General features: G+C 42.5%; 1 protein-coding gene across 5 annotated transcripts in view; it reads left to right on the top strand.

Moving 5' to 3' along the window:
* LOC101920190 (contactin-4) overlaps positions 1 to 18,514 on the top strand; it is a 339,023-nt gene that overhangs the window by 104,487 nt on the left and 216,022 nt on the right. The window contains exon 1 of one of the 5 annotated variants that reach the window (XM_027790639.2): positions 5,442 to 5,552. The exons of the other annotated variants lie outside the window; for them this stretch is intronic. The gene's annotated coding sequence lies outside the window, so the exon portion shown is untranslated. Of the gene's footprint in view, positions 1 to 5,441; positions 5,553 to 18,514 lie in introns of those variants that run through there. 5 annotated transcript variants of the gene reach the window in all.

The following is an 18,514-nucleotide window of genomic DNA, read 5'->3' as shown; positions in this document are numbered from 1 at the left end:
GGGGTGGAAAAGGCTCATTTGACTTCCAGCCTTCCACATGTACATTGCTCCAGCTCCAGGGTATGCCTGTGCCGCGTGTGAGGGTGCCATTGCACAGTGGATCGCTGTACCCAAGCTCACGTTAGCAGAGCTGGCCCCGTGACTACCAAAGCAAAGCCACCACCGTGGTGTCTTTGTTGTGGACTGAGAGCTGTCAGCCCCCAGGATGAGCACATGTTGCACAGACATCTGTGCTGCCATGCTTACTCCTGTTCCTTAGCCTGGCGAGGCTGTGATGTAATCATGCCTTTGGATGCACACCAGAAGCTTTCCTGTGGATCCTTGAAACTTGGCTTTGGTGCCTCTTGGAGCTGCTGGCCACAGCTTGCTGAGGAAAATGGTGCAAGCACCAGATTTTGGGTATTATCCTGAACACAGGGTCTGGAGAAGTACCCGCTTTCTTCACATGGAACAGTAGCAATAGTGCAAAGATGTCTCACCAGCGTGCATTGAAGTTGAGTAAAGGGTGGCGATTTTTTCACGTTGCACCTTAGCTTTATCAGATCTGCTCTTTGGCTGAGTAATGTTTTTGCATCTTTTGTGTAAAATCTGGCATCTGAAGTGTTTTATAACTGCACCTGGGAGCCCAGAGTGACAGAGGGAAGCAGGGATGGGGAGTGGGCGCTGCTCCCCCCCAAGACAAGCTCGCCTTGCTGGGGTCTGGCATCAGCATGCAGGGCTCATGGAGGGAGCAGTTCGGTAAAGCTGCGTGGGAGTGGTGTGCAGGCATCGCTCCCCAAACGGCAGCGTGGGGACATTTATGTGGTTTCAGTGCAAAAGATGAGGCCTGTAGTGGCTAGCCTTGGGGCGTTACAAGGTGGTCTTGTTTTTCAGAGAGGGAGATTGGGTTATGGCTTCGTGTTTGGTGGAAGCTCCTCACAAGTGTCCCTAGAAGATCCCAGTGCTGGGAGCCCAGCACTGCACTGTCCTTCACCCTTCTCTGAGCAGCCATGCAGGGCTCCTCGCTGTACCCGTGCCCTGGGGGTGACTGCAGCAGTGCCCATGTCCTGGGGGTTTGCCCGGATTTGGAGCAAAGGAAACCAGCCAGGCTGCGAGCACTCACCCGTAAGGTTGGATGGCTGGAACAGGATTAATTTTTGCAATGCAAGTCTTCATGCATTGAAACACATCTCCAAGTGAAGATGTTACAAATAATTGTGCTTGGATGGCTTTTGAGTCTCACAAATTAAACCTATTAGGAAAGTCTTACTCGAGTTTCTGTGGTGTGGTTTTGCAGAGGGAAATACTTACTCTGTGTTTGAGAAGCAGTAAGAACTATACACTTTAAGTGGTGGAAAACATGACAAAATGTTTGTTGCTGGGAATGGAAGTATATCAGAAAATATATGGCTATTACCCAGCTGCAAGTTTCTCCATTTAAATGCAAACAAAACAGGAAAATGAAATGCAATTTTTAGTTTAATCAACTTTCACGAGTCTTTTGGGAAGCCCCAAAGTATCTGAAAGGAGCCTCTGGGACCTGTTGGGTTTAAATATGAGTTTTGAAGTCTGCTCAGTAGTAGATGGTGTGCTGGGTTTGGTTTAAAAATTAAGCTTTGCAAGTGGCATCTGGGCCTAAGGGGAAGCTGGCTGGCAAGGGGGAGGGCTTGTCACATTAACTGTTCAGCTCAGAGGAGGATTAACCCTTTCTTTTGCTAAAAATGTGTCTTAATATAACAGTTCTTTGCCCAATATATATGACAAATAGCAAGTTAAAATAACAAACTTATCCATTAGAATTATTAAAATAAAAAGAACAAGTATGTATAGGAGAGATGATTAAAAGAATAGACAGCAGACTGTACCAGGCAGCAATATGGAGAGTGCCACCACAGTGGAACTCACAAAAATTAAATTGAATTAAAATGCCCTCTAGTTATTCTGTCCAAAAAATAATGAATTTTGGGAAAGGAATTAATGATTAAGTATGATTTTTAATATCACAACATCAAACATCTCATCTACAGAGATGTTACAGGTATGATAAAAATATAAAAAAGTTTGTTTTAATAAAAAAAATAAGTGTAAGAATTGAGGAGTGCAGAAGACATAGTGAATTGGATTTTTTTTCTAATCTCTGGCACTAGAGTGGGCTGGGACATTTCTGCATTGATGTCCTCAGTGTTACGTTTCTCTTGAGACCAATTACAAAGGTTCACAAGGTTGTTTTTATTTTCCTTGCTCTTGATGCCTTTTTAATGAGGCCTCCTAGTAAACAGCAAGCATTATGCTTTCCTGTTATATTCCTGTCTGCCGCCTTTAAACATTTATTACTAATACATGTGGGAAATGATTTATAAATTAAATATTAGGAAAATGTACTTTTAAAAAACAGAAGTAGTTAGGGGGTATATTTTATAATTGTCATTGGGGAAGTGGGAGAGGAAGTCATGCCAATATTTTGCTAATGGAATCGCAGTGAAAAGGACTGTTAAAGCATCATTGTGGTTTCATGTAATAAATAGAGATAATAGATGCATGGAGTTTTCAATCCATGTATCTGGGCCTGTGGCTTGGTGTAATAAAATCTGAATTAAAAAAGAAAAAAAAAAAAGTAATTTGTGCAGAGTTGCCCAGGGAAGTTCGAACGTTGCTGTTCTGTGCAAGCGTGTCTTTCCCCCCTGGACTGCCCTCCTGCTCTGTGCCAGCACTGCCAGGTCCTGGTACCCACAGCATCCTATCAGCACAGAGTCCTGGTACCCACAGCATCCCATTGGCATCGTGCCTGCCAGCACCAGCTCCGGCCCTGCATTGCTGCCTCAGTCACTGGATCTGTGAGATTGAGGTGATACTTGCAAAATGTTTTCTGATCACCAGCACCAGCTAATCAAGCCTAATAACACAGTTATTTTGGAGCTAAAGTGTGAGTGACAGAGCCCTGTATGGGGTGACTGCATCATGCTAAATGCTGCCGTGTTGGGACACTGCGTGCTGCAGTATTGCTCTTGCTGCCTTAGAAATACTGAAGTCAAGTACAAATACTGTAATTGTTTAAAGATGTTGTGTCTCGTTACTGAATTGTATTTATTTACTGTCTGCTTAGTTAATACATTGGCAAATGCTACTTGCTTTAAATCATGACTCAATTTGCTGGTAGACAAGGCTTTTTTACCTGGGTTTGGAGAATTTGTTTTGCTCTTTCATGCTTTGGTGCCAGATTTGCGGTAAGGTTCACAGTAAGCGAATGCAAATAGAAGTGGGGTTTTGGGGGGTTCTTTAGTTTGGATGTTGGTGGCATTCTGTTGGGGTTTTTTTCTTTTTGGTGGTTGTTGGGGTTTTTTTGGTTGTGGGTGTTTTTTTTTGGGGGGGGTGGGGGGGGGTGTTTTTATTTGGGGATTGGTTTTGTTTATTTGGTGGTGGGTGTTTTGTTTTTAACAAAAGTCCATGCATTTGGCTGCCCCACAGCAGGCTTTGTCTCTTTTGTACTGGTAGTTTGCTGTGAGCCATCTCTGGTGATAACCCGTGGCCGCATCTCAGCTGATGCCCTTTTGCTGTCCCATGGCAGCCTTAGCTGGCACATCTTGTTCTGCATCTGTGGTATCTTTTGTGGTGTAGATAGATGAGTTCATTGATAAAGCTCACCTATAGACACGTGTGTGGGTAATATGTATGTATCCAAAACTTGTTCTCATAAACGATGCATTTCTACCAGGTTTGTGTTTTGGGGAGGTCTCTGTCAGCACAACAAATCTCTCTTTTTATGCCCTGTTATGGTGGAAAGCTTGGAGGGGTCCAGTTCCTCTCCTAGAACTTGCTCTGGTGGCTTGAAGCAGAGTTGGAAGCTGAGCACAGGGAGGCTGTTGTTCAAGAGAGTCATTTTAATTATATGTTTTGATTCCTCTGGGTCTGGAAACTGTTGTGGATACTCTTGAGGACCGGGATGCAGAAAGGTGTTTGTGCCTCTGTCTCAAGCAGGTCTTTGCTTTGTTTCTTGATATTTGCATCTGTGATTACAACCACTTTTGTATGCTGCAAGTTCAGCTCCTTCCTCCTATTCTGCCCTTGGAGTTCCTGTTGAAACTGGCTGAAGCACTTGTATGGCTGCGACCTGCAGTGCTGCCACCTCGGACCGCAGCCCCCTGAGCCCTAGCGCGTCCCTCAGATGCTCAGCAGTAATTCAGCTGTCCCTCGGCTACGTTATCCCTCTGAAAAGCCTTTTCAGCAATGCTGGAGGAGAGGAGCGGTTGTCTTTAGCTGCTGCACTGAAAGGTGTTTACTTCTCAGTGATGTCAGGCTGGTGGCACTTCTTTTCCAAAACTCAACCGTTCTGAGAATATGAAATAATACTTTGATCGTTTTCTTCTTTTATCTATTTAAGTAGCTGGTTTTGTTCTTGTATGAAAGCAATCAGCTCAGCTAATCAAGCTGCATAATGATGTAAAGGTCAAAATAAAATAGCAAGCTGCCATGATTCACAGCAAAGACTGGGTTCAGCTTTCAGAGGAGAGCAGACCATTGTGAGAACATAAACTCATTTTTATTTTTTGAAAAGAAACTAGGTTACTATTTTTTTCCTGCCCTTTTTGCTGTAAAGTCATGTTGTCACCCACAGATGTTGTCCCTGAAAAAAATAAGAAGAGTGAGTAGCTGGCATCTCTTGTAAGGAAAAATTACTCTGAGAACATAGAGGTCCCTAATTATATTGGAGTAATAGCAGACTTGATGCTATGAGGGGAACATGCTCACCAGCATCTATCCGTTCTCCAGACAAGGTTGGCAGCAGCCTCACCAGGACACAAAGCCTTCTCTCTCTTGCAGTCATCTTCAAACTGCATCGCATCAGCAGAGGGTATGGTGTCATGTTCATCCAACCTCGCCGCATCAGGCAGTGAAAATAGAAAATGATACACCATTAATCCTTTCTTGACGGTTTGAAGATGATAACCCTCTGTAGTCATCCTCTTGAGCCAAACTTGGATTATCTTCCGTGGTATCTCCTGTCACCTCCTACTGTGCTGCACACACGGGTGCTGTCGGAGCCGATGCTGGGCAGGGGTCGGAGCCGGGGTCAGGCCAGGAGAGCGGGCGCTGTTAGAGAAAGGCTAAACTTCAGGGGGGGTGATGTGATGAGGAGCGATGTGGTTGAGCTCGAGTTTTCCCAAGCTCTTCAGAGACGTGGGGCTGGCGTGGCAGCGTACATGGTCAAGTTGTTACAAGGACTCATGGTGGCATTTATTTTAGAAGGCCAATCATTTATTTTTTGATTCTGCTGTGTGAGATTTATTTTTAGTGTAACTAATCAAATGAGTATAGAATGAACCTTTTCATGAGTAGCAAGTAGCTTGATTTATTAAGTGGGATTGTAATCCAACATGAAGCATTTGATTACCCTCACACATGCTAATCCGTTTTTTATGAGATCAATTTGCCCCGAAGATTTGGTATTTTTTTGGCAGCCTTTTTCCTTAAGACCTCAAAATGGTATAAATTATGAGCTCCAGCTGTTTCTCATTATGTGGTTTGGTTTCTGACACGCAAGGTACTGGATTTTAAGCTTCTCAGACTTTTCCCCAGTAAGTATTATTTAATAGCTGTTGCTGCATGAACATTGATTTTACCAAAATAAGTGCATTAAGATGTTTACTTGTTATTATTTATTACCAGCTGTTTTGTTAGTGTTGAGTTGGTGTTTTTTATTTCTTTCTGGGTACAGCATAATTAATTTTGTGTGCTTATCTGGAGACTTTCTTGTCGGTTATTCATAGCCCGACTACTTTGTCTGCAATCTTCAAACAATTTACTGTGTGATGTGAAATATTTCAGTGTGTTCTTGCATTAAGATTTAGAATAATGCAGCTGTCTCTTGGTATTTATAGCAGCCTGCTGCAGTGGGAGGCAGTTCACCTTTTATCCTCGGCAGTGTTGTGGCACAGGGAAGACTGGCCTTACACACCTTGGGAGGATCGGTTCTGGCTCAGATCTGGGCTGGTTCAGATTGTTTCCATGCTTGTGTAAAAATAACGGCATTGACCGGCTGAGGGAGGGTATCTCAGCTCCCCAGTCAATTGTTTCGCGACGCTGTAGGTTTGGATATGAAAAATTTTGTTCTTTTTTGCCTGTGTGGACAATGTGTGATGTTTTGCATAGATCCACGGTGTCCTTCTGCACTGGGAAATGCTTAAGGAGGTTGAGGAGATGTGTGAAGTTTCAATAGTTTCCAGGACAGTTTTATTGTGGCATGGTAGCAATAAACTCCCAACAAACGGATGAAATGCTTGGAACCTTAAGCCTGGTTTTACCCTGATGTGGGTGGGGGGTGCCCACGTGATGGACACGGCTGCTCAGCTCTGTTGCCCCAGCTCCTGCTCCATGTCCCACCTTTCAGCCCATCTACTCTTGCTCTGAATATTTTTTTTTAATTTTTTGTCAGTGGGATTAATGGCAAGGATGTAGTGAAAAATGGTGACTTTTAAGACAGTATTACTTATTTTTTTTCAAAAAATAAAGCCAGAATTAAGAACAATGAAATTTCCAGAGGTAATTACAGCAACTGTTCACATCTGTTGGAGAGAAAAATTGCATGTTACCTTTTCATCCACTCAAAAATAAATAGCACAAATTGAGATTTGTGCATGATTCATACCACTCATTTATAGGATCAGATACTCATTAGGAAACAACTATGAAATCTGAGAAAGCTATAGTTTTTGTGTATAAATTGCAAACAAAATGATTGAGTCAGTATTTCAATTATTCTAGTCTTAGTCAAAATTTGATAACTGATCCTTGGTGCGAGATGCCTTTAACACTGAGACTTTTGCTCCTTAATCCCAGCTGCTGCACAGCTTTCCAGTTGTTGAATGAAGTGATGGCCAGGTTTTAGCCCTTCTTTAATTAGGCATCTTTAACATTTAAGGTGGTCTTGTAAATATAACCTAAGTTGCACAAGTCATGCATCTTGTATGTATGTATATACTCTGATCCTTTAGAAAGAGTACCTGCTGTGACCCTGAGCATGGGTGCAAACGTGCTTCCTCACCACAGTGGTAATGCTGAGGTTGGTTCATGAATGGCCGTTAATATTCAGCTCAAAACAAAATACAAATCATTGAGAGTCAGCAGAAGACTTTGTTTCTCTTCGTTGTTGCAGTTTACAGTTGTGCATGCAGTAATTGTGCAGTTTAATCACGTTCTGCTATCAACCACTTAAAATATTTCTGAATTTACCAAGAGTGGCTATCCATCTTGGAGCACTTTTCAAAGGAACAAAATAGAAATACCATAGGTCACAGATGATTATTTTTTTTTTATTTCTTTTTTGCCAGTATTTGTTATATATCAACAAAATGAAGAAATAAAATGAAAGCCAAATAAATTTCATTTCTTTCAAAGCCCAGAATGGAACATGATGCTATTCAGCATCTGTCCATGGCAGGTTTCCTCCTTGCCTTCCGCCTTCCAAGCCAGGTGTATCTCTTGGTGGCAGTGCTCAAGCGCACTGGTGCTGTAGGAGGATGGGCAGGCGCCTGTCTCACTGTGTTCCCAGGGCTGCCAAACCTCAGTAAAATGGTGAAATCCTCCCGAAGTCTAATTTCCCAAGATCCAAACCCAGGGGGATTTGGCTAGCTTCAGATGAGCTCCAACATTGCCCACAGGGTTTGCCCATCACAGCTAATTACCATCTGCAGCTGCTGATCAGTGTAACAAGGTGGGATACAGCAAAGGGTGTCCCGCTGCCAGGGCACAGCTCCCAGGGGATGCAAATCCTTACATGCCCCAAAAGGCATTTTATGAGTTCAGTGGGCAGATAGACCTGAAAAGGGCTGAAAATGGCCAGTCAAACGTTTCCCATTTTGGTGCTTTCATTACAGGGAGGGGGAGAGATGCGCTTCATGCTTCTGTTGACCGTAACATACCCAAGGCAAAAAAGGATTGTGAAATTACAGTTGTTTCTCTGCTGCTTGGGGATTTCTTCACAAATCCAAAGCACTGGTGGGTTTCTGCATATTTGTTTGGTTTTCTGCAATTAGAAGCTGTAGCCAGATTTCATGGCAGTTTGAGTTAGTTTATTATGTAGGAGTAGTGAGAGGGAATTTGTTGGTACGTGTTTTGTTTTCCTTTCCTTCATTCTGTTTTCCTAAAATGAAACATGATGATGTGGTATGTGGAACTGATGTAAAAGAGATTCATTCTGGTTCTTCAAATTCATTGTGCAACCTGCTAGGATTTTCCTTCCTGACCTTGCTTGCGGATTTGATACCATTAGAAGAGAAAAATGATGCCTGAGAAGACTTGTAATCTAAAAAGTCTACCTTGATGGTAGATTAAAAAAAAAAACAACCAAAAACACCACCCAAAAAATGCCCCAAACCTCACCAACAAACCGTGAAAACTTTTAAGTATTTTGTTAGAGGACTGGAGTGCCAGGGTTTTTTTCAGGAAAGAAGGGTGATGAATAGCCTGACATGCCTTTGGAGGAGCCCTCCAAGAGGATGTCAAGAGGAGATTGGCCCTTCTATCAGGGAAAAGGGCTGCCGCGTGTGTGTGTCTGTAATAATTAAAGACATCATGTCCTAGAAAGTATATCCTGTCCTGAATGCTGTGACTTTCTGGGAATTGATGGGGTTTTAGCAGGGGATGAGCAGGACTTGGGTTTTACCTCTTGCCCTAGTACTGGTGGCTGGGTGAGACCTTGAGGTGGCTGGTGCAGGTGGGATGCTCGCCTGCCAAAGCAATGCCTGCCTCTTCATATACTTACTTAAGGAAATACGTAAATGTGATTTTATGTAATATCTAAAATGAATTTGTATGGTAATAAGCTCCGGTGTGTGCACTAAGCAATAGTTTCATCTCACATAAACATTACTACTTGAAAGAATTTTCTTTCTGGCATTTCTTTTATAACTGTATTTCAGAGCCACCTTACTGAGGAGGTTATTCTGGTAATATTTTTTTTTTCCCTGCAAATAAACTATTTTTGAAAAACAGATCCTTCCTAAGGGCAGTCAAGTGTCAAATACAGAGTTATGGATGGTGTCAGCTGCGTGTGGAAGCACACGCTCCATTTATTCATTACAGCTGTGAAAGCTTAGCTGTGCAAATGCCAAGTGCCGGTTGTGTACCTGTCACTTCATAGCTTTTAATGAACATTGATCATGTTCACCCAGACGTTTATTTGAATAAAGTGAATGTGAAGTAATTTTTAAAAACACAGTGTGAACTTTCTTTTTTTTTTTTGTAATATTTTATAGTCTTTAGGATGAACCTGAATTATTCAATAATTCCCATCTCTGAAAAATTATTACTGAAACAGAACAGAATCTGTACATTCATTTTGGTCATCTTGGAAGGTTTATTTAAGAGTAGAATTTCTCAGTATACTCTTTTCTTAATATTATGTACTTTTTAAAATTAGTTCCAAACCCCCTATTCTCTGTAGTTTGAAGCTGTCTCGAATATCTTTCTTTAAATAGTCTTTAAACAGTTTCCTGGTATTACCTTTGGGAAAACAAACCGTTCTCTGGCTCTTCGTGCAGAACTCTGTTATGTCATTTAGGGAAATAACCATGATCTCTTTGCTTGCTTGAATGAGTGGTCTGGCTTACCGGTTTTCTTCTGCCATTCCAGGCAATACAAAGTGTGAAATGTAGGAGCGTGGCATTGCCAAATCCGAACTACAGCTCATGGGTCTGTAGGGTCTGTGCCCTGAAGCACTGAGCGCTCAGAGCAGACAGATGGGGACCCAGTCAATAAACTACACAGTCGCATCCTTCTTTAAGAGCTGATTCCTTCTGTGTACGGCACAGTTTGCTGTATGTATCCTATAAGACATACAAACTGAAAGCACAGTGTGATGATGGGGATATATAAGATCTTCTGGGAAACCCCTAATCAACAAATAATTTTCAGGAACCCCACAGAGAAGCAATCTGTTATGTGGTCTAAGAACGCCACACTTGTTTTAAGTCCTCTTTCATTAAATGCCCCTTCCTGCATGGGCTGTTTCAGGGAAAGTACCTAAAATAGATGTGGATACTGTGGAATATATAGCGGTAGCTTACGTTTCTTAATGTATTGTGGCTATTGAAAAGAAAAACCTATTAAAGAAATCTTTCTAAACAAATTTAATGTGTTTCCTGATTGAAAGAAACTACATTTCTGCAGACAAAGGAAAAATATTAAATATGTTGATTTTAATAAAAGCTTTCCAATGTTTAGTTTAAACCAAGGACCCAAGTGCAGTCTGCAACCAAATAAATTGATCTGCAGTCTCTGCATTTGTCGTGACCGTACTCGAAAGGAAATAAATCTATAGGTCATTACTGCAAGAATAACGCTAATTTAGCCTAGGAGTCACTCTTAAAAGTTTTTTACATAATGATCTTGCAAGGTGCTGAGCTTTCACAACTTAATTGTGTATTTGAAGGTAGAAACCATATAACATAGATGGTTTCATTTCTTCAGGGACTAAGAGTGCAATGCAGTAGACTTTTAGCCCCCACCCCCCTTGCCTTTTCAAATTATTTTTAAAATAACAATTTGCGTTTGAGTTGGCTTGGAATTTGTGGAAGACAGGGACTGTCAAAGTAGAGCAATCAGATGATAATCCTAATTACCCGACTTTGTACTGGCAGCTTCTAGTGTATTTTTAGTCTATAGGATCAGAGTTATAGTTACCAGTAATTTGATAAATTTTGTCATTTTCCTTTGAAGAAATTATTTTAGGCCTTTTTTTTTTGTGAGTTAACCTGCTTTCTTGAGGGTAAACCAAGAAATAATTTATTCAGTGAAAGTTCCTGACAGTTTTTGAGTGAGAATAAATATTTCTAAGATCCTTGTGGTTATAAAACTTGACAATTTGCCGACAGATACTCTCCTCTCTTGAATGTTGTGTAGTGGCGTCAGTTTGAGATCTGATAGCCAGTTCGTTGGGCTTCTTCCAAGGAGCTGTTCAAAAAAGTTCTTCAAATTTAGGTTCATATCTTTCTTAGGTTTGAAATATTTTGTGGTATATTGTATTGGGGCTGTGGGCTTCTGTGTAGTGGAAAAAGCAGAAGAAAGCTGGTCAAGCCAGAAATCACTGGAGTGTGGACCTTCCCAGTGGGGCTGGAGCCACCTTCTCATGCAACAAGTTGGAAATCTGGTTCCTGCTGCAGAAATGTGTAGAAATCATGTCCTGCTTCCAAGTGCTTCTGTTTGATTTCCACCTGGGGACTCCAAACAGCAGTTCCCTTCGCTTGTATTGCTTTGGTTCATGACAAGATGTAATTATCGAATGCCTTCAGCATTGCCTCCAACAAGCCTGTAAAGCCTCTTCCAGTAGCCTACAGGTGATTATTCACACATCTGATCCTTGACAATGATCGACCAAATGGATAGCTTTTCTGGTATGACATGAAAACTTTTTTTGGGCTTATGGTGGCATTTTCTGAAGCTGTGAGTGGTGTGGGCAGGGAGGCAGCAGACCTGCCTGGCCAGGGCAGCTCGTGGTCCAGGATCGCATCAGGCAGAGCCGCTCGCTGCCACGACCTCCCTGGCAAATTCCCGGCTCTCGAGGACCGTGTTCCTCTTGCTGCCTCCCCTCAGGGAAGCTCCACTTCTCCAATTATTTGCTAGAGAGAGGATGACTGATGCTGAGAAGTAACGGTGCGAGCTCCCGGCGGGGACGTGAGGGATTTGGCTGGAGATGGTGTTCGCGTGGGGCAGACCAGGAGCCGAGGCTGTAGCTGCACCATTTGAGAGAACACTCACTGCGGGCTGAGATGCTGGCATGAGGATGAGCTGCTCTCCCTCTGGGCAGGCGGAGAGATATTGAAAGTCTCTTTTTTTTTTTTTTTTTTTTTTAAATGATCCACATAGAACTAATTTTGTATCCATGGGAGAATTATATCCATGGGATGTTTAGCATTAAAAAATTCACTTTTACGTATTTGTATTCTATATAATACAATGCCAGGTGCAGCACAGGTCCTGGCTCAAGCAGTGCCTTTTATTTTGGTCCGTTTAGTTCAAATACAACTGAATGAAGGCAGCAATGAGGGACAGGATCTTAAATTGTCTGTGAGAAGGGAATGGATAATCAGTGAGGCAGAGAGCTATAAACAGGTTATCTGTCTGTGAGCTGGTCCAACAGTGGCAGCTCCTTGGGACCTGTTGGCTGGAGGGTGAGGACTGATAGCATTGGTGCCATGCGTGGAGCAAAATCCATGACTGGTGTAGCCAGTGAGGTGTTCAAAGCAGGCTCCCACCCCTGGACAGAGGACGGCTCTTGCTCAGGGATGTGAGATTTATTACTGTTCTTTTTCCTTATTTTCATATATTCCTTATTGTCTTTATTCCTTTCCCACCACTCAATGTGAAGTTCTGTTTAATGTCTTGACGTATTTCTGTGCCTTTCCAAAGAAGTGCAGTGCGTCACCCCGAGCAAAGCCGTGCCCACAGCTTCCCCACGCTCGTCGCTGCGTTTCTTTACGGCCGGTACCCGCTCCTTCGGCAGTCCCTGCAGTGTCTCTTAGTGTGGTATTTGCAAATTAGAATGATCTTTTAGAACTGTTATTTAACAGGGAATTTCCAAGCTCTGTTCAAAGTAGAATCTCACCAATTGGACAGCCAGGGGAAGATGGATGGGGTTTTGTCTTCTGCAGCGGCAGAGCTGATTAGCGTTTTTGTCATCACTGGAGACCCCCGGGGCTCAGGTTGACAGTGGCTCAGTTCTTTTGTATTCTGCTCCTCTGCACTGCCATGTTCCTCCAACGCTTACAGTGAGCAAGAAAGGAGAATATTAAACATCAATAAATGAGCCAGGTTACCTATGGAGCGTTCAACACACGGTGGTCTCTTTTACAGTAAGCCTTGTTATTATATAAAATAAAAGCATATATTCTATCCGGCTTTCCTAAATTTCCCCTCTAAGGTGGGGAGGAAGACCAAGATCAATGACGGATAACGATAGTGTATGGCAGTGGGTAGATGAGACTGTCAGGTCCAGGGAAAAGCAATAAAGTACACAAAAATAATAAAATATTTTGATTCTTATAGGTTTCTACTTATAAACTTTGATTTCTGCAGCCTGAGGCTTCCTGTTCATCTGCAGCCTGAAGAGGTCCGAGACCTCGAGTGCACTTTTTAATGCCAGATGTTCCTTTGCAGAAAAGAGGTCGGATGGGAATGAGCCTGCGGAGAGGAAGAACCTTTCCTTTCTGTGCCTGGTGCCAGAGGGGAAGAGGCTTATAGGAAGAGCCTCTACAAGCAAGTAAATGAAATTATTGATTAAGTGTGCAATAAAGCGAACTCAAATGTTTAACGATAGCTGATTCATGAGGATTGTATGCACATTTTGTTTCTTAAAATTTTGGTTGGCTGTTGGGATCCGGGATTTGCAGAGTGCAGATCTGCTGGTCTGGCACTGAACAGCACATAGAGCAACTGCTTTTTTGAAAACAAGAGAGCAGCAGCTCCTGTGTTTTCTTTGTTTTTGTGTGAATTTCAGGAGTCTCAGGGAGAGCTAGGGAGCAAATTGCCCAAGCGACGTGTGCAGGGGATACATGTAATATATTACATTTCATTTCTTATCTGACTAATAGTGGGCCAAGGAAGAGTCCCGACATGCAAATAACGCTGACGATGTGGCGGATGAAGCGTAGCACGTCTTCCCAGAAACATGGGTTTTACAGAATGAGTCAGACGGAGCATCTTCCTGGCAGACAGTACTGTCTGTCTCTGGATTTCCAGCCTCTGGTGACAGTGACTCGGTGCAGCTTGTGGAAGAGTTGGAAGGAAAGAGGAGCGGCAGTGGACCAGTCTGAAGTTGCCCTGTGGGAGCCCAGGTCCTGGGTCTTGGCTCCTTCCTGCGGGTGTGTGGTTTGACCTTAAATGCGTCAGCCCCTGTCCTTCAGGGAGCCGGTCTGGTGTCGCTGCGGGTGCTGCAGGATGCCCTTTGCTCCAGGCACTCATTTGAGACCCAGGGTTGTGCACAACTCTTAAGAGTGTCGGTGGAGCAAAGAAAGATAATTGCCTGGGTATAGATCTTGCTCTGTTTTTATACTGTCTGGGGAATAGTGTAACTGTTCACCAATTTAGAGCTTAGATAGAGGCGCACAGATCTTGAGACAACTGAAGGTCTTTTTCCTACTATTTAAAAAAAAAAAACCAAAAAACTTTCCATTTGGTCAAGGGAAAATAACCTGTATCTGGAGCATTCAAAACACCATTTGTAAATTATTCATCTTTTTCAGGTAGAAAATACTGCAGACGTTCCACCAGATATAAAGTTTGAAATTTATTTAATCAGAGTAAATGAAATCGCCAGGTCATAGCTATGGTCACAGAGCATTAGCTTTGGTGCCCACATGGGCACAGAGCTGTTGATTGTGGTGGGTCCCAAGATGTGATTCATTTAGAAATTATGCTGCAGCCTTATAAAGTAGATCTTTTAATCAGTTTGTCTTTAAATGCTCGTCTAGAGGTAATTCAGATTTTGCTTTTCAGGTTAGATTACAGAAATTCTATTTCATGAAGAGTACTGGAAAGACAAGTTTGGGGTAGTGCCGTGATCTTTTGTGTTCTGGTTTTATCTCAGCTACAAACAGGAAATACCACAACTCTTGGGTGCTGTTGTGTGGCTTGAGGTATGACTTTTTGGGTGACCGGAGAGAAAAGAGGGAGGTCATGGATGTGCTGCCCCATTCTGTCCCAGCTTTGGTGAGGTACGGTGGTCTTGGTGCTATGGGATGTCCCACCATCCCACCTGGCCCTCCCACGGGGATGACCTGGGACGAGCAGTGTGGCCTCTGATGAGATTAATTTATTTGTGCCTTTTTGCTTCCTTTCGAGGTTTTTGCCGGCGAAGGTTCAGCGCTGGTCACTTGTAGTGTAGAGTCACGTTGGAACAGCCAGTAACCGGGTCTGGGTGTGAAACGGTGCGTGTCTCTGTTGGAAATGGCTGCAAAGCAGTTTGAGGTCAGTCTGGTCAAAGGCACTGCCTGCCATGATTTTAGGGATCCTTCTGTCATAACCTTGAAATGTGCCGGTTTCCTGAAGGCTGGTGATACCGTGTTTGTCTGGAAATACCTGCTGCTCCCAGCCAGGCTCTTTGTGAAGCGCAGTCATGGGCAGCCGCAGCAGCACAGTTTAGCACACGCAGACAGATTTTTGGATGCCCTCTCGGGTACCCAGATGTTTCGGGCTGCATCTCTGAAGTTCGCAGCACAAATATGCAAGGTTTGCTTTCTGTTTGTTTGGTGGGTTGTTTGTTGTTTTTTATCATCCCAAAGGAATTCAAAGCCAAACCTCAGCTAAGCTGAAAGGAGAGTCACAAGTACAGGCAGCACCTGAAATACAGGGTTTATCTAAACATTGTCCTCCAATTAGTTACTGAAGCAATTTATATGCCTAAACTATAAAATAGTTTGTAGTGAAAATGTAAATAACAAATGGCTAATCCCTGCTGGTACAGTACAAAGAAAATATTATTTTGGGGATCTCTCTGCTTGCTGTAGTTGATTTATGGGCTCCTTTCTAGCTACCGGTGGCCCATCCTGAAGACAGGAGGAAATGGTGCAAGAAATGGTGTAATTTGTAACGGGAGCCTGTGGCTTCTGTCAGCCTTGGCGTCCCCCTGTTCCTCCCGGCCATCCGTCCTCCCCTCCCCTCCGCTGAGGTTTGTGAAGCAGCGAGGACAAATGGCTGGGAAATTGGGGAGGCAAAATTCAAAGCAGAATTAATATTTTACAAGTTCCTTGTGTAATGTAGAGTGCTTAAGTGGGGCTTCTTGTACTTAAAAATGAAACAGTGCATCAAGGAGTCTGCTTCAAGTGAAATAATAAATAAAAATAAATAAAAACTTAAACACTCTCGTACCTATTTGTCAAAAAATTTTGAATGAACAAACCAATTCCAACATTTTCTAAATGCAGTTCAGAGCATCTTTTCTAAGAAATGGTGTTTAAAAAGAAATAATTTTTCAAAGATGGCAAAAAAATTGTTTCCATAACATGCCCACTGGTGAAATGACTGCTTGAGAGAAATAACGATGGAAGAATTTTTCTCTTTAAGTGCAGGTCTTTGGGCTGTAAAAGCTGTTGTGTTCTTAACTTATTTTCTTTAAACTGAAGGGAAAAGCAAAGCAGAGACTGTATTTTCCCTGGTGAGCTGGTATTTCTGGTTGTTTATGAGCTCCTGCATATTGTCACTTTTGAAAATCAAAACAGGAGGGATATATGCAAAAGAACATAGATCATCTGGGTGTGTAAACTGAATTGTATACGTAACCCAGGAGTAGTTCTAAACCAATGTAGAAAGTGGCATGTTTACTAGAAGTGAACGAACTATTCCAGTAAAAAAAACATGCCATCCTTTAGCTCTTTCTCCTCCATCCCTGGAGTATTTAGCCTCAGTACCGTGGCTACACGAGGCGAGGTTCTCATGGTGAATAAATGTGGGGGAGGTTTTTTTTAATTTCCCCAGGTGCCAGCCAGGATTAGAATTGGAAATAAGTGAACAGGACGGGAAAAACTCAGTGTTTGTTTATCCCAGGCAAAACCATTCTCTGTCCTCTCGGCAGAACTCAGAAAATAGCTGTCCCAGTATGTTATCCCCATATTTGTCCTGTTCATCCTTAATAATTTTGAATGGATAGTGTGTCCAGGAATGTGAACCTGCTTAAAAAATGAGTGGGAATTCATTATTCTGGGATGCAGCGTTTGTACAGGTAACATCACTGTATGTCACGCTCCCTGAGCTGGATTTGGTGATGGAAAGCAAGAGTACCTCCGTTCCTCTGATTTCTTAACATGTGTCTGAAGTTTCTTACATTATCACTTTGGGTATAAGATACGAGCATTTCGAGGTCATTAAGAGTGGTGACATGGCCACACCAGCTGCCTTGATCTTTTTCATGAGATGCTGGTGAATGCTTTGGACAGTGGAAAAAGAAATTTCAGATCTGATGGTCTTGCTTAGGGACTTAACGCCTGTATCATGTATTCCCGTGGGATATCCAGGAGGGGAAGACTGGAGCTGCGTGTACCAAAGAGCCACATGTAGTACAGAATCTGTGAGGTCCTTGGCTGTGACCCGCGCTGAAGCACCATCCATATATTGTATTGCTACATCTGGGGGAACAATCAGCCGCATTGCTCTGAGTTCTGCTTGTGAGGTAGCAAGAAGATTTAATTTCTATAATGACCACTGAATAATTTATTTACCTAATTTACAAATATTTTTATGGAAAACACTTGAGGTTTTAATTATGCACTCAGTAAACAATTTGTGCGTATCAGTGATTAGAAGTTTAATGAAAATCCATGTATTTCTGAATGTTTTGGTCACATTTGGGAGCTACTCCCACTCTTTAGGCACCGGCGTAGCTGGCTGTTACAGCTGCTGGGAGGGCAGAGTTGGGAGACCCTGCCTGGTCCCCTGCCTCGCTCTGCCTGGGGATCCTGGAGCTGGATGCTTCCCCATGCAAACATTTCCCTTTTCCCTTGCCCTTTTCAGATAGGGCATTTGATTTAAAACACCTTTGGCATGCTGTGATTTGTGTGTGGCATGATTTTAGGAGTGGCATTTTGAGGATAATTTGATTTCTAAAATGCACTTTCACCTAATAACAGCCAGAGAGATCGTTAAATGCAGCCAAACTCCAGACTGCCGAGGCTGATGCAATCTCACCCTGATCATTAAGGGGGGGACCAGGTTTGCAGAAGGGCTTAGAAGCAATGCAGGTGATCCTGCTTGGGACAGTCTGTGCTCTGCTTTTCCAGCTGTTTTCAGTCTATCCAAAGAAATCCAAGCTTCAGAGACGGAAATCCTCCATCTTCAAGATACTATACCAACATCATCTTTGCAATTTGTCCTGTCATTTACAAGACAGCGTGGTAGGTAGAGATGTTTTTTGAATGCACAGTGATCTCTGCTATTCAGAATAGGAAAACAAAATATGTTTGTTTGAATCTGCAGAGTGTAAAGGCAGAAATAATATCTAAATATAATGGCACAGACCCGGCATCCCAGGCACTATTTGAGGAGTCATGCCTGTGTTGCACGGATTCCAGAATTTCTTTTAGGTATCTAAAAAAGTACCTGTGGGTTGTCCCAGTTTCTCGCCCTTTTATATGCTAGTAATAGGAGTTAGTTATATTGCATAGAGGGGGAGAAAATAAACAATTAAGGAAAACAATTAAATTACTTCCTGTCTCAGTGCCATGTATTAAGAGAACAATTCAGGGCAACAAATGTACATAAATTTGAAATTTTGATTAAGTAATATCTATAGCAACAATAAAGAAAAATACGGGAGTAAGGGAATTAAAGTGACCTTGAATCCAGGTACGTTATTACTACATAGATACTGTTTGACTTTAATTTTTATTAATGTAGATAATGGCTTACATGGGCCTTATGGCTGTATTACTAGTGCTCTAAAATTTAATTAGATTTTTAGAGCAGCCGTTAATGTCTTCTCTAGGATTATATAATTCAGTGGCAATGCCAGAAAACTTCATCCATTTCATTAGCCTCGGAAAAGAAACAGAAA

The sequence above is a fragment of the Falco peregrinus genome, chromosome 5 (assembly GCF_023634155.1).
Source record: "Falco peregrinus isolate bFalPer1 chromosome 5, bFalPer1.pri, whole genome shotgun sequence".
Taxonomy (NCBI): domain Eukaryota; kingdom Metazoa; phylum Chordata; class Aves; order Falconiformes; family Falconidae; genus Falco; species Falco peregrinus.
The sequence above is the reverse complement of the archived record's forward strand: the minus strand, read 5'-3'. Positions and strand labels throughout refer to the sequence as shown.